We start from the raw sequence: 17788 nt of genomic DNA, 5'->3' as shown, positions 1-17788 counted from the left end.
AATTTCTTTTCCAATGTCCAACACCATTACAATAATGCCATTTATCAAGAGGACCCTTCTTGATTTTTGAAGTGCTAGCTTCATTAGTCTTAGTCTTGGTGAAAGTGAGAGCTTGTTTCTTACCCTTCCTCCCATTCTTCTTAAACTTCCCCTTGCTCTTAGTGCTTATGTTAAGCACATCCTTTGGTGGGTTCACATTTAACCCCATGTCCCTCTCGGCTTGCACAAGTAACTTGTGCAGTTCTTCAAGAGACACATCCTTGTCTTGCATGTTAAAATTCACCCGGAATTGAACATACGCTTTGACTTTGGATAAGGAGTGTAGAATCCTATCTACAATGAGTTTTTTGGGGATTTCAACCTTTTGAATCTTCAAGGTCTCGACTAGCTCCATAAGTTTGAGCACATGAGGGCTAACCTTTTGGCCCTCTTTGAAGTCGAGATCAAAGAATGTCGCGGCCGCGTCATATTGGACGATCCGCAGAGTTTGTGAAAACATTGTCACAAGCTTGGAGTAAATCTCATTAGCGGTGCCCATTTTAAAGGCTCTCCTTTGGAGATCCGCCTCCATCGCAAATATCAACACGTTTTTCATTGCGGCGGACTCCTTATGGTAAGCCTCATATTCTTCCCTAGTGGCGGCGGTCGACCTAGTAGTAGGTTCGGGTGGAGAGGCCTCGGTAAGGTAACGAAGCTTGTCGTCACCTTGGGCGGCTAATTTGAGTTGGGCATCCCAATCGGAGAAATTTGACCCATTCTTTTCAAGTTTACATCAATCCATGAAGGATCGGAGCCATGATGAATTAGCGAGAGGCGTGGCGTTAGGGGTTGGTGTTGCCATTTGTTATGAGAAAAAGAAGTGGTCTACAAAACAAAATAGAAGGAGTAAAACAAATGTCGTTTTAATAATAATACTCGTAAAAAAGTATAATTTAAACAAGTTTTATGCATTTTTCTAGTGACCTCTACCCAACTAAATAAATGATTCCAAGACCCAAATTCATATCGATTTTAGGCACGGTAGGGCCGATACATCCTTTATCAATATAACTCGGTGGATTAACGTTTAATCGATTCTACTTTTAGAACTCTTGGTCGATAAAATTACTCTAATAATTATCTATAGCCCGGAACACATGCGACTACGGTCACGAATACTTCCGTTGAGCTCAATCCAAATTTCGAATAAATGTGTCCATGATCCAAATCCACATCAACTTGGGCACGGTATGGCCGATGAAACCCTCATTAACATGAACTCGGTGGATAAACATTCATCACCCACTTCCCCTACGTAACAAGGTTTGTACCCCGGTAGGGCCGAGTGCACTCCCTCACGAAATAGGTTTTCATGGTTTCTACTCTTTGGTAAGGCTATGTCTCAATTGTTTATTTTAGCGAGAGGTCATGTCAATTTATTATCTATCACGTTTTAAGTGAACTAAAGCGGTGAACTACGATAATTCTAATTGACACGGTCGATTAACTCGATGAAAGATGATGCATGTTTTAGTTATGGCGATTTAGCGATACATGTGACATATAAATAAAATGCAAAGCATAAAAATCCTAGTATGGCCTTCCTGAAATAGAAAATCTAATTAACTATTACATATTCGGAAACCAACTCCATTGGTCCCTTGAACTTCGGTTGTGGCACGCATCTCGAGGTAACACTGTCTTTATGTATCGCCATCTTGAAGAAATCCGTCTTTGGGAACTCCGAAATAAATAAAATTACATAACAAATTACATAATTTCCTATTATACATTTGTAACTAAAATAAAATAAATCTATTAAATTATAAAACGGTGATACGAGATCACAATAAATTACAACCGAATCGATATTCCCATACATTTCGGGTAATATCAATTAAAAACTAAGGCCATACTAAGTAAAAATTACATAATTCAAAATTACATAAATAAAATTATGACAATCATAAAGAAAATGCAGCATTATAATATGTAAGAACATGCCCAATTTTATGCTAAATCGCCTTTAAATAGCCAATATCGTATATTACTCGGCTTTTACGGATTTGCGTGATTCAACATTTTATAATCACAAAAATTACATAAATTCATATTTATGCATAAGTTAATTACCCTAACCTCTTAGGACTCAAAATTTAGTCTTCACTAATTATTTGACCATAATTAACTCATATTTCTAAAATTTGTTCATTAATGGACCTAAAATTACAATAAAAAGGCTATAAACTTCAAATAAATCACAAAATTTCAAATAAATTCAAAATTTGAAATTCAAACTCATGAACATTCTGAAAAAATACCATGACACTCATAATGTTCAAAAACTTAAGTTAAAAATTTCGAAATTTATCCGGAAAAACAATGTTGCGGTTTATCGGTTTTAACAAAATAATCATAAAAACATGAGAAAAATTATATTCATCAACTTTTCAATTTTAGATATGAAAAAGATAATAAAATGCAACATGTGATATTTTTCCTTAGTCATAGAGTATGTTTTATTAATATTTCACTAATTAAGTCACTATTTATGCTATTTTTCTTCAAAAAGTCATAAATCATGCATAAAGACTTCAATATAGCCTATTATCTTACACACATCTTGTAAAATTGCATGTGACAACATACTAAATTTCTATGACCAGATTCGAAATTTATCTCATATTAACCTATTTTTCATCTAAATCCGATTTTAATAATGAAAAATCCATTTTTCGAGCATAAGAAGTTCAAAAATTATTAAATTTTACAGGTCATCTCAAAATAATATATGTGACAACATATCCAAAAATCACTGAAAAATTCAAAGTTTAGCTAATTTTAGTCTGAAAATGACATTTTATTCATAAAATTATATTTTAATGCCATTATTATATAATATGAACAATAAAAATCCATAAATTAACCAAAATATCCTAAAAACATTTTAGGACCAGAAATTTTAACATGCATAATGATTTTCGTGATATATCATAATAACACAAATTAAACAAGTTTTATATGTTAATCGTATAACTCGGAAAAACTTTTAACCGATTTGCATGCAAACAACCATGGCTCTGATACCAATTGAAGGAAAAGTAGATCTATATACTTAACATATTCATATATGTTTTATGTTAATTTAATCATAAAATTAATTGGTGATCTTATGCATGCAAACTATAAACAATATAAAGAAGAAATCTTTATCTTACATTGGAATTTCGGTTTATAAGGGCACAAGAGAGATCTCCTTCTCTCTTGTTCTTGTGCTTTCCTTAATGGAAGAACTAAGATCCAAGTATAGGATCTCTCCCAAAGTATAATACCTAAAGCACACTCTTAATAAAATTAATATTATGAATACTAGTACAATATTAATTTAGCATAAAAATGACCTAAAATAAATTGGTTTTTGGTCTCCTAAAAACCGGTTTAAGAGAGGAGAAAAAGAAGTTTTTATCTTTCTAAAAATTCTTAATTTTTTATGAATGAAATGAATAATACCAATACCATCACCTGTTATGTATTGAATATAATAAATATAAGGCAAAATCCTTTGCTTTTCTTTGTGTAAAACCGGGTGGAAGAGGGAGAAGAGGGAGCCAATGCATGCACTAGTTGTTCTTCACAATGACAAATAGGTTTTGCATGGCTAGTCTTTAGGTAATCATCATGCTCTCCACTAATATAATCAACACAATATTAGCTTAAACCTCCTCTTAATTTCGGCACTTTTGTAAAATGGAATCCATTTTATTTTTGTCAATTTGTCAATATGTCACATGTCATATGTCACATAAAATTCTTATGTATTTTTAACATATAAAAAAACAACGTATTAATAAAAATACGTCATATACAAAAATTGACCTAGTAATTCATAATTACTTGTACCAAAATGTTTTACCAATTATAAATCACAACAATTTGTATTTATAATAATTCATTCAATTTCAATTGTTTCCTTAAACAATAATTTCATCTGAGTAATGAAACAATTCGATTACTTAGACCGTATCTCATTTAATCAAATTTTAATGAGACACGTAAATATTACTTCCAAAATCGTCCGTCAATTTTAAATAATTTAATTGACTCGTAACGTTATACGATCAATTAAATGATCAATTAAGAGTGTTGCCCTTTAGGTATGACCTAGGGGATCAATCGATCACCACCGTCGCACGACGACGAATGTCAAACTCTAGTCACCAATCATTACCGATATGTGTGGACCAGTTGACAGTAAATATTACTTCCCAATTGTATTCTTTATAATGAGACTTGAACATGTGATCATCATGATCAACAGTTGTGATCGCATTATTGTCGGAGGACACATATTCCAACACATCCACTCGCAAATCCAAAATCAAGACACTCATAGACATCAAACGGAATGTTACATTCTACCACCCTTAAAAGGAACTTCGTCCTCGAAGTTTACTCACACTCCTAAACATCATCATCCAACTGCCAAAATTATCGAACTCATAATCATCATCATCATCCAATTGTCAACACTATCGAAATATTCTCTCACTCCTAGACATCACACCACTACAATCATGGTCATGACCTTTAACAAAATCAACACAACACAAATCAATCTTTTATTCTACATCAAGACTCAAACTTCCAAATCTACTACAACCTGTACAACCATTAAACTCTCTTTGTCACATCCTACTCCTCTTAAGATAAATGTTACGTCCTAGTAACTCACTAATACTAGATCCTTAGCTATATCTTCTCATTATCGTCATCACCACCACACGTCAAGGATAACCGCCTAAGACCTCAACACCGATAACCATTCCTATTTCTAAGGCTCTCTTACTTAAACAGTTCTCACATCTCAATTCATTCTGCACTTCATCTAACCAATACCACAAAATCCTTATCATAACCAACACTCTAACTCTTCCACATTACCGCAACACGACATACCTCTCTATATATACTACATAAAACTCCTATCACCAAAAGCATAACTCACGATCCACACTTATTTTGTACACTCACACTAGATCCTCAAGTTATTTTCTTTCATTACCGCAAAACTCATACAAAGATTTACATGAAACTAACTCCCAACACCCTACACTCATTGTCTCAACAAAAGATTATGAATCACCTGCAGCTTTCAGATCAGTACAACACATGTTCCACAAATCGCTTACCACGACTATGTCTATCGATGCCTCATCTTAAAATAAGATCAAAATTACTGTAACAACCTCTCACCACTGTGTCTCATCAACAGAATATTACGATACCATAATAACAACGAAAACATACACAACTCTCTTTTATATCATACTCTACCCTCATTCTCAAACTGAAACTGGTAAGAAACATCAATAAACAAAATAACTGTCTATCTGTACAAACTGAAACTCACAGAAAGCAACATCAAACAAAACAACAATCTATGTATAACTGATATGTACTTTTGAGAACTCGTGTCATAATCATCTCGCCTACTCCACCACAACCGGTGACGGCATCGCATGTAACACCCCGACTCAAACCGGGTCGGGAGCGGTTACTTATGATAGCTCACCAGGCTGTGTACATGGCCCACAGATCAACACGGGTCCTTTATAGCGCATTTTATCCTCACTCATGCGCATCCCGGAAACCTTCCCAGGAGGTCACCCATCCTAAGACTACTCCCAGCCAAGCACGCTTAACTTTGGAGTTCTTTCGCATGGATGACCATAAAAGAAAGTGCACTTTGTTGATATGAGTAGTACTTTCAATCCCTTTAAGCACTAGTCATTGAAGCCTATAACTGGACCTCTTCAATTACCGTGGGGTGTTACATCGCAACACCGCCACCAACAGCCACACCGCAGTGCGAAAATACCCGCATCACAACACTAAGTACCGTGCTCGGATCACCACCCGAGACAAAACAAACACATCGATAGACATCACAATTACATACAATTCCCATAAACAGTGACTCAGAATAACTTTCCGGAGAAAAACTTACTCAAGACTGCTTTACTAGATCACAACACATTATATTATACGGAATAAATAGACAAGAATTTCATGAATACCATCCCTACCTTTTTACGGAATAAACATATATCATGAATACACATACAAGTATAACCAGTCATGCCAAATCACCCAAACTATCACTTTTGAACATCATTCCATTAAGTTACCGTATCCAACATATATTACAGAGCATTCATATAACAACTTTATAACTATCTCACAATACCGCTTCTTTTGAGGTCAGAACCTCACACCAACATTTATATACATCTTAGACCCATAATGACATCCAACTAGTCAATCCTGATCACGTAAATTATCACTCGATCAAAGTTACTTGTCGCCCGAGCTTAACTCATATGCCCTTCATAACATATTCCCCCTTTCGCATAACCATCACCTCATGCCAAGTATAACCATACCCTTAATATTCATCTACAAGCACCCGCCTCATATAACCACATCTTATACTCCCTCCCAAACGTACATATTAATCCGGCCTTTACAAAATCAATCTCTTTAGAGTTGTCATCTTTCTTATCTATCATCACTCTTAATCACTAGCAACAACACCTCAACACCACCACCGTTCGGACATCAAACCTCCTACACCCATCTCTAAACATTATGATTTCTTTCCTATCTTTGGCTAACATCCTAAATCACGACATCAAACCCCTCAACAAAATTACCTCAACATCATTCCCAATACTATTCGTAATTGTATCGTCATCTAACTCTCCACCACAACCTCGTATCATGCAAATAATTTACCCAACCTTTACTTTTCTTAATTCCTCGAAACGCATGATTATCATGTTGTCCTGAAACTCCTATATAATCATTAACTAGCATCCTCGTGATAGTATCACACATCTCGACGATTCCTTACTTTTATATCACATAACCTCGGTGGACATTTTCCTAGTTTTACTCCCCTCATTCTTTTCTTTTACACTCGACAAAATCAATTAACCATTCAACTCCTTATTACTTCTTCCTAACTCTTTAGTACTCCGGTTACCTTCTCATTGCTCCAAACTCAAATCCCATTATTTCTTATCGATATCTTCTCACTCCTTCTGACCCTGGATCCTCTCTTATCATGCTATCACTCACACTTATCACCCATCACCATTTCATACCGTTACTTGTCCAAGAAAAGCACACATTAGTTTTACCTCTTGATAATACAAATTCCCAAACTCACTCGTTATCTGCAAACCCACATCGCTGCATAACTCAATCTAAGCTCTTTATACACCATATCTTTCCATTTACCTATAACGACCTTTCCGTTATATATATTCTTAACCAACCGAGTCATAACTACCTCCCTTCATAATCCTGAAACATCCAAAGTTACCAAGTACAATTTGCATATCTCAATTCAACCTTTTCATTCTCACGTTCCATAAACTTACATCACCCCCTTGCCCACCTTCGCTTACTTTTACATTACTCAACACACAATCATATCACTCATCTCGTCTCACAAAACATGCTCTATGCCTTAATAAGCCATACCGATCTTCCTTTTCTTTTTCCTCTATCTATCACGACCACATATAACTCATGTCCTCTCTACCGAACTCATACTCACCATAGGTGCCACTCACTACACCATAAGATTGGGTAACTTACGCATCAGGATCAACATACATGTAAAACAATGCATAAAGAAGCAAAATAATACCTTTGAATTAAACATAATATGCAACGAAATCAAAAGATAAGCATATGACCCAAAACAGGGGTCACTAGATCGAGTACATGCCGCTCGATCGAGTAAAAGACTTACTCGATCGAGTAGGTGAAGGTCAGAGACACGTAAAACAAATTACCAGGTCTACTCGATCGAGTAAGGGCTACTCGATCGAGTAACAAGAGGTGCACTCAATCGAGTGAGGGCCACTCGATCGAGTACCCTACGCATTCCTCAGCACTGTCCAGTTTTCGTAAAATGGTCATAACTCACTCGTTTCTTGGTCGTTTTGGGCATGTGACCTATCGTTAGAATCGTAAAAGAACAAGCTATCACTTCCAACTAGAATCAAATTAAAATCATTTATACATATCAAGTTATAATAGTTTAAAGACAACCTCTCTATAATCGAAAAACATAACTACTTGATTTTTACTTCCAAACAACTTAAACGACAACAAGGTAAACAAAACAACTCAATACTCATAAAACCAGCATCCCTAACCACATGTTACTATCTTCAAAAGCCAAGCAACAACATCCATTATGCACATACATCATTCAACTTACCAAGCATGTATTACCTACATGTTTTTATTCTATAACTTTACGTAAACAAAATCACAAATATATAACATCAAGTCTCCTATTCACATGTTACAAGCATAACAACATTATAAAATCTCTTCCATCATACAACATGCTTTATCAGAAATCATATTATCATGCAACAATTATTCATCTTTTTCCACCAATTATTCATGCTCTTACTCAAACTTTCAAATATATAAACTCATAACACTACTAACAACATATATATATATATATATATATATATATATATATATATATATATATATATATATATATATATATATATATATATATATATATATATATATATATATATATATATATATATATAGGGTTGAGATCCGGTGAGAACCACCCATATAATGAGAACCGTGAGAACCCTCACTAAATCTCCACTAAATCTTATTCCGAAAGTTTTGATAGATCATTTGCCATTAGTTTAGTTTATTCAAATACATTTTTTAGTATCACTAAACAAAATTTATTGATTTTATTAACAAAATATAAACTTAATGTTCAAAAAGACAATTAGATATACTAAAACGGCTATAGATGCACGAAAACAACTACTACGTGCATGAAAATTTTTACATGCATGAAAATGATTACTAGGTGCATGAAATAACAGGCTCTAGGTGCACGAAAACGAGTTCTGGGTGCGTCAAAAATGTTAGATACATAAAAGTCAGTAGTAGGTGCATGAAAATTAATAAAATGTATCTCGCCTCGATTTCCGTCACAAGTACATATTTTCTAGACTAAGAAATATGTTATCTAGCCATAAAATTCTATGCCGAATCCAAATATGTCATTAATTTTTTTTAAAAAGGTCTGTAAAATGGAGTTTTCATGATTCTCATTATGTTGGTGGTTCTCACCGGATCCCAATTATATATATACATAACTCTATGTATAATTCAAACCAACAAATTTTCTTTCCGTATTTCTATATTGCCATATCGTAAAACAACTTCTACACAACTATCATGCTTTCAATCAATAATGTATAACATCACCTCATTATCATCTTTCTCTACACATTCCCCATTCTCCACATACATACATCCACTGATTCATGCCACACATTACTATATAGGTACACAATTCACAAGATAAACACATAGCGATCCCGACCCATATCCCATGGCGACCGGTTCAAAAATTGTAGGGCGACTTCGCGACTTTAGGACGTCTTCCAAGCCTTTGCATTATCTCCTACAACTTCTACCCCGGGTTCATTTTCATTTGACTTCCTATATTCATTAGGTTCATTAGTTACAGATTTCAGGATCGTCGCTCTGATACCACTTTGTGACACCCCCATACTCCAAGTGCCTTACTAGGACCACTTAAGGTATGAGAACGTCACCATCTCGGTTACCCGAGGCAATGATAATCAAATAATAATGAAGAAACATAATTTAAATAACAATATAGTTTAAAATGATTAGATGTTAAACTGAAATACAAGGTTCTCAGATGGTCTACTGATAAAACTATCAAAGCTATAAAATATCGTCTGACACAGCGGAAGACTTCTAAATGCCACGTGATGACTCATCCCAGCTATCCCATACGCGTCATATCATACCTGCTCAATAACTGCTCACCATCCCCGAATGGATCACCACAGTTTTTAAAACATTTAAACGGGGTCAGTACTAATTACATAATCAAAGCCACACTAAAACAATCATACAAACAGCTTACACACAATCCCAGTCTCCATGTCCAGTCACCTCATAACTGACTACACACTAAATTGTGTAGCTCTGCCAGAGTACCCATCGCAACAAATACTCCTCGCCGCCAGTGGTGTGTCTACAGGAGCAAGGCTCACAGGCCTATCTCTTTTCGGCACCGCAAACATCCAATGCAGACATCGAAATTCCTCAGCAGAATATCGGAGGCCTCCCTACGGAGCCCGCTAAACTCAATAACCTCTCGAAAGAGGCCCGTCCAACATGGCTACTTCCCGCATTCGATCATTTGATCTCCAACAAGGATGTCGAGTCTCAAAACGCACCACCACCAAAGCTGGTGAGTCTCAAAACGCACATTTGACATGGTTGGCGAGCCTCAAAACGCACCTTCGACATGGCTGGCGAGCCTCAAAACTCACCTCCAACACGGCTGTCGAGCCTCAAAACGCACCTTCAACACGGCTGGTGAGCCTAAAACGCATCTTCAACGCGGCTTGCGAGCCCCATCATATTCGCAACATAGCTGGCGAGCCTCAAAACGCACCTTTAACGCGGCTGGCGAGCCCCATCATATCCGCAACATGGCCGGCGAGCCTCAAATCACATCTTCAACACGACTGGCGAGCCCCATCATATCTGCAACACGGCTGGCGAGCTTTTGCCCAAAAACAAGAAACAATTCAAGGACATATCCCGAAGATGCCTCAGGTATGACTCCTTCCTATGGCTGGCGAGCCTTCATACGTAGTCTAACGGACTTTAAACGACCCACACGGACAGTCGACACACTCTAAACTGTTCCCGACGACAGGTCCTTGACTCGTACTCCCGAGTCGCCTTGGCGTCGCCCTTCCCGACGATTATCAGACTACAACATGCTTAGGAATCGTAGCGTTTAATCAACAGTTTTGTACAATTATACGTCGGAAAACTCAAAACGATTTCGAAAACAAAATATTTTAAAACTTTTCAAAAGTACCTGGAGTGTTTTATGCACGACGACAGGGTCGCCATGACACTAACTAGAGTCAAAACCGACACCGGACCAAAAAACGACTCAAAAATTCAAATCCTGACTCCAACAACGAGTCAAACTGAGTCAAACACAAAGCACAAACATCACAAAGCTTCCATGTTAAGTATACCCGGTATACTTGAATGGTCAAGTACAAATCATGCCATCCAAAACCTAGGATAGAACAAATCATGATTTCAATTGCGTGATAGTGACAAGACAGCTCGAAGACCCGCGAAATGGCACGCGCCTCTTCGAATAGCCCATGCATCCACGTCGCTCAAAACACACACAACCACCCATTTCTCTATAAATACCCCTCAAATGCGACCATTTGAAGGTACGGGAGTGTCTGCCCCCTCATCTCTCCCTTAAAATTCTCGACTCGACTTCTTAAGTCACAAACCGACACGTATTTTCGACCTACCGATCAAAAATACAAGCCATACACATTGTTTGGTACCGTCATCGTGCATTAAATCACTTAACCAACCATCTCGATCAACTACACCATGACTAAACTTAACAAAACACTCTTTACATTGCTAAAACGGGTTTCAACCGAGTTTTCCGACCTAACAAGTTGTCACACTTTCGTCGATTTCTCGTCTCAAACCTAGCATGTAAGTATGAAGGTGTAATAATCCTCTTCTTCATGTCTCTTTATCTGTTTTATGACCTTAACATGCTAAAACTTGCATAACATGGTCCAAATTATGGATCGAATGAGCCAAAACCGAGTTTTGACCGAAAACAGAAGGCCCTAATCACCACTAGGTGCCTCGCGCCTCAATGAGGTGTCCAGGTCAGAACTCAAACTTGTTTGAGTTCATTCTTTCCATTTTTCACCATTTCAAATCATTTTTATGATAAATTCTTTTAACCACAAAACATTTTCACCCTTGGTTCCTTATACCATGACGGTTTAATCCGTGTTTTGGTGATAATATTTGGTTAATTACATTTTAAAAGGTATTTTAAAACCATTTATTCCATTTCCTTACATTTCAAAACCATCATATTAGTCATAAATGCAAAGTCATCCTTGGTTCCACATACCATGTCGGTTTAAACCCGAGTACGATGATAAACATTGACTAATTACAAACAAATGAACTTAATAAAATTAGTTCATAATCATTTTTCAAAAATATTCATGTCAAGCTTTCAAAATCGAAGCCGACGTCGAATATTGTCAATACAATGATAATTATTCATGTCCCGTTCCTCGCATTAACATAAGAGCGGTCTAAACGACCTTTTCAAACAAAAACGGGTTCAAACATCCTCTTTACAAACCGTTCTACAAAACGTTTTCAACAGGCAGAAGACATCCCCTTGGATCGTCTGCTGACCCATGCCTAAACAGGCCAACTATTTTCCAGTTTTCAAACCAGGATAGGTCTGCTTGCATCGCCTGACGGCTCGCGCCTTAATAGGCTGCCTGATGCAGACCCTGCTTCCTTTCCAGCACTTGTCTAGGACGATCCCGACTTCGGTTAACCCTAATACATGACGGATCAGATGGCAAGCCTGTCCCTTTTACTTTGTATTTGCAAAAACGCCTTTCTAAGACAAATGGATCACGTTATGCACCATAAACCTAACTCGGTAAATGGATGTTTAATTTCCGTCTTGCATGCAAATCAACATTAAATCCAACTTAACATCAATTACTTGATATTTGGATAAACAACCGACATAGAAAGCTCACATGTTAGGTTCAAACTTGTGGATGCGCATTCATGCATTTACCCGTTTTATCAACTTTTGCATTTAACCAACCAAGATCGATAAGTAGAGGCCGCAACGGCGGGCAGGATTGGGTGTCCGATTAAAGGGCTTCCCAATACGTACCTTCACCTCTTACTCATAAACTTTGGATAGTTGAAGACCTTATCCAGGGCGTATAAGAGCCATGCTAATAAGGGTGTCAATCATATTAACAAGGTTAACCATGATGAATGAGTAAAGCAATAATTAATTAAGCAAGGGATAAAAGAGATTATACCAACTTAAGGATGATCCAAATATAAAGCAAAGAATAATAGAAGAGAACTTATTGATTGATGAAAAGTTGTCAATTCTCCAATAATAACTCAATAATCTTCAATTACCGAATAATAAATCTTGAACAATGATTAAGGAAAGATTAATGTGTAATTTGTGGAAAGATTAAGTGCTAATCTACTCCTAATGAAAGCTTAATCTAAACTAAGGAAGCTTGATAATACAAGAATTAGGTTTACAAAAAGCTTAAATGACGATTAAGTCCTTAAGAGAAGATTGGTGTCTTGCAAGTCCCTCAAGGACACGCACGACTTATCCTGATTAAGCTTCTTCCTGCCAAACAATCTGCTCGGCCCGAGCTGAAATCGCGCGTCCTGAGCTTTAACTCGAGCGGTTTGAAAATGACCCGAGCGGGTTGAGCTGTAACTCGCTCTACTTGAGCTTGACCCGAGCTGGTTGAGCTGTTGTTTCCCTTTTTCTTGCTTTTAGGCCTATGAACCTTCTATATACTCTTTATTCCTTCATCCTTGGTCATCATTCTTGCCTCCTCTTCATACTAGTCCATCCAAGATCGTCAACAAGCTTCCGAATATGTGCGAGAGACAGGAATTCCGCCTCATTATCTCCTTTCCTATAAAACATATAAAATGCACTAGGAAAGCAAAATAGAAAGGATTTGACGGAAAAATGGCCACAAAATGCTATATTAGTATGCAAAATTAGGCTCAATTGGGGGACTAAATGTGCGCAATTAAGAGCCACATCAAACATCCCCAAACTGAACCTGTACTCGTCCCGAGTAAAGAGGTGACTAAAACTAGACCTTTATTTAAACTATCCTAATAATATAACCGATGTGAGACAATTAGCTGGTCTCACTCCGCCTCTTCCACTCACAACAAGACATCTATAAGGTAAGATGCCTTCTTGTAAGGTAAGGTGGGGCTTGCCAAAATGGCGATACATCCAAGCACTAAGCACACAAGACAAGTAATGGATGCATCTACAAAAGAATAGCCACTTTCCTCATCTAAGTGGCGAAATCATCTAAGAGGAAAGCAATTCAAGGGTACACATTCCATTATAGATATTATTTCTCCAAGTTACTAATGCGACTCATATTTAAGCATATTTAGTCCCCGAATTAGCCTCGTTCCTATGCTTTTTAGTGCATAAATAGGTTATTTACAACCTTTAGTTTTCCGTTTTGCATATTCTTCGAGGTTTTGATCCCTTGGTAGGAAAGGAGTGCAAACCTTGCATTTTCATGACAAAATGGAGCTAAATTGATCAAATTCAATGACCAAGCATTGAAGGGAAGACGATACTAGAAGGCCTATGTAGGAAATAAAGTAGCTTGGGCAATGATGAAAGGATCCTTACATCTCCAACAAGATCCCCGAGGATTATTGAGGAAAGAAAAGAAGAGAAGTGACTGAACTGTGATCCGAGCGTCTCCCTGCCCAGGACGAGCGTCTCCCTGCTACAATCCAAGCGTCCCGATGCCAAGACGCTCGTCTTGAGGCCCAAGGATCAGAGCGTCCCTCCCACATTCCGCTCGGATCCCCATGCAGAACCAACCGTCCCTGCTGCCTAGACGCTCGGGACGAGCATATTCCTTGGAGACTACCAAAACGGAGATGAGCATCTCCTTGTAGAGGAGCACTTCCTCAACTTTTCTTAAGGGTCTTAATAGTCATTTAAGCCCTTGTTAACCCTAATTCTTGTACCTAATCTCTAGTATAAATACCCCATTGTACTACCTAGATTAGCATGTCATCTTAATAGGATCTTAATCTTATCTTAATCAAGTCTTAATACTCTCTTAATCTTGTAATCAATTCTTAATTTAGCATTAATACAAATCTCATTTCTTAATCTTTCCTTAATTTCTCTATTGTTCATCATTTATTTTGGATAATTAGAATATTATTTGGGTTTATTTGGAGGATTGACAACCTTCCATCAATCGTCTAGTACTTCTATTATTCTTTGCTTTATTATTTGGAATCATCTTTATAGGTATAATTCTCTCTTAATCCTTTTTAATTATTGTTAATCATCTTCATTTGTTCATCATGTTTTGCCTTGCTAGTATGATTGACAACCTTGTTAGCATGTTAAACTTGATATAAGTGAGTAGTTACCTTAACTAGGGTTAATGGGGAATTAGGGGAAACCAACATGGGGATTGATTCATGCTTAATCTAATATGTTTTCATAATTAATTTGCTTTCTTGTTGTGATTTCAACTTATGCACATGTTATGTTTGATGAAATACGAGCCTATTAATCCTTGCATTTTTTACCCATCACTTATCTTTTCAATGAGACTTGTAAGATATAAACCAACTCGAGTCTCATTAGACCATGCATATAGTTGGATAGGGAGGATTAAGTCGACTTGTAGGTGTTGTACAATCTAATCGATCCGGCTCCGGGACCCAAGCCTTCCTAGGGATTGTAAGATATACACTAACTCGATCCCATCACAACAATAATTGCTTGCATCTAGTAGCCAACATGTTTGTATGATCAAATCCCATGAATCCCCTATGAATCTATGACACCCTAGTGCCTTTTATCAATTGTTTACATCTCATTTTAATCATCTTGCTTGCTTTCATTACTTTATTTACATTGTTATTTAGTTTAGTTGATCTCCTACCTCAACCCAATTTGTGACACCCTTAGACACAACCATTTGCAATCGAAAATCCTACATCAATACCCGTCCCTTGGGATCCGACCTTTACTTACCTCTTTACTAAAAGTAGTATAGTTTGTGAAATTATAAATATTGTTTTGGTCTAGGTAACTCTTAACGACAAGTAACCGAAATCCATACACCGACCAAAAATGGCGCCGTTGCCGGGGACGGTGTTAACTTGATTTGATTTTCTTTTATTGTTTTTAGTTGTGTATTTCTTTACCTTGGGGAAGTCAAACTCCTCAAGGTTCGTTCTAATTGTTTTCAAGTTGTTTGATATTTTGCATGTCTAGGAGATCACAAGGTAACTTGTTACCCATTGATCTTGAAATTGAAAGAACTTTGACCAACAATAGAAGACTTGCTAGAAATACTTTGAGAGGTATTGGTGAGATTGTGGACATTCAACCCAATAACATTGAGTTCATCAACCCTTTTGCAAGAGAAGGAGAGGATAACCCAACACATAACCAACCACAAAATCAACCCACAATGCCTAAATTTTCATCACATTCCGTACCAACCGAGGAGAACCTACCAAATGGTACTCCTACCCCATAACACTTAACCGGTAATTTCATTGCAAAATCCGCATTTATACAACTAGTTGAGAGAAGTCAATTTGGAGGGATGCCTAGTGAAGACCCTCATTCTCATATGGAGACTTTTTGTGACTATTGTGATACGATTTCTCAAACCGGAGTGACTCAAGACCAAATTTGATGGGTCTTATTTCCTTTTTCTTTGATTGGTTCCGCGAAACAATGGTTGAAGACCCTAGATAAGGCTACTCTTGGTATTGACTCTTGGAAGAAATTGGCACTTGCTTTCTACAAAAAGTTCTATCCTCCAGAGAAGAGTAATATGTTGAGAGCCCAAATCACCGGGTTCAAACAAAGGGATGAGGAATCTTTGTATGAAGCATGGGAGAGATTCAAGGATACTTGCCGATCTTGTCCACATCATGGACTTAGCGAGTGGTTCCTTGTACAACAATTTTGGAATGGTCTATATGAAGACTCCCGAAACATTCTCAATATGGGATCAAATGGTATGTTCACCGAAATTGACGATAATCAAACATGGAACAAGATTGAGGAAATGGCGGTCCATAACTCACAATATAGTAGACCTCGGAAGGCTACTAGAGGAGGAAATCATAAAGTGGACTCTATTACTCAATTGGGTGTTCAACTTAGTGCTCATATTGATACCATTAATTTGAAGTTTGAGAAGGCTATTGCTAAGCTTGAAGAAGCCTCCAAATCACCTAAGCAACATATTAATGCCATGGTGGCATCTTCATCAATTCCAAGTGGAGTATGTGAAAGTTGTGGAACTTTGGGACATGACCAAAGTGAATGTAGGGGAACAAGTGAATGCTTTCCAAGCATACAAGAGTGGTACCCCTTATTCCAACTATTACAATGAAAACACCAAATTCCATCCCAGCCTTTCATACAAAAGCCAAAATGTTCAAAACCCTCAAACATACACCCCACCTCCAATGAGAAACCAAGCTCAAACACCCTTTTATAATCAAAACCAAAGTTATCAAAATCAACCTCTATACAATCAATCCAATGACTAAGGTTTTGATGTTCAAAAAGCTGTCCTCCAAATTCAAAAGAACCAACAAGAATTCTTCACTCAAATGCAAAAGGATAGCCAAGCAAAAGACATCACCATTAACAACATACTAGCTCACACAAAGATGTTGGAGACCCAAATATCTCAATTGGCATCTTCAATTTCACAAAGACAAAAGGGGCAATTACCACCTCAAGGTAATTCCCCATAACAAGAATCGGTGAGTGTCATCAATTTGAGGAGTGGTACAAGGTATGAAGGGCCGAAGAGGCCCGTTGATGAAGATGTTGTGAATACTAGTGACAAGGAAAGAGTTGTTGAAGACTCTAAGAAAGAAGAAGAGCCCACCACCATTCAAGAAATTTCAAAGGAGAATGAAGAGAAGGCTAAAGAAAAGGAGCCTATTGTGATTCGGCTTCCATTTCCAAGTTGTCAAGCTAAGCCTAAGTTTGATGAACAAC

The 17788-nt window shown here is 37.1% G+C and overlaps 1 non-coding gene across 1 annotated transcript; it reads right to left on the bottom strand.

Annotated features, from left to right (window-relative positions):
* Window positions 1–16601: 16601 nt before the first annotated feature.
* On the bottom strand, window positions 16602–16708 carry LOC141624762 (small nucleolar RNA R71). Its single transcript, XR_012534566.1, has one exon. It is a non-coding gene; the product is annotated as a small nucleolar RNA R71 (small nucleolar RNA).
* Window positions 16709–17788: the final 1080 nt, after the last annotated feature.

This window comes from Silene latifolia, chromosome X (genome assembly GCF_048544455.1).
Source record: "Silene latifolia isolate original U9 population chromosome X, ASM4854445v1, whole genome shotgun sequence".
Classification (NCBI taxonomy): Eukaryota; Viridiplantae; Streptophyta; class Magnoliopsida; order Caryophyllales; family Caryophyllaceae; genus Silene; species Silene latifolia.
The sequence above is the reverse complement of the archived record's forward strand: the minus strand, read 5'-3'. Positions and strand labels throughout refer to the sequence as shown.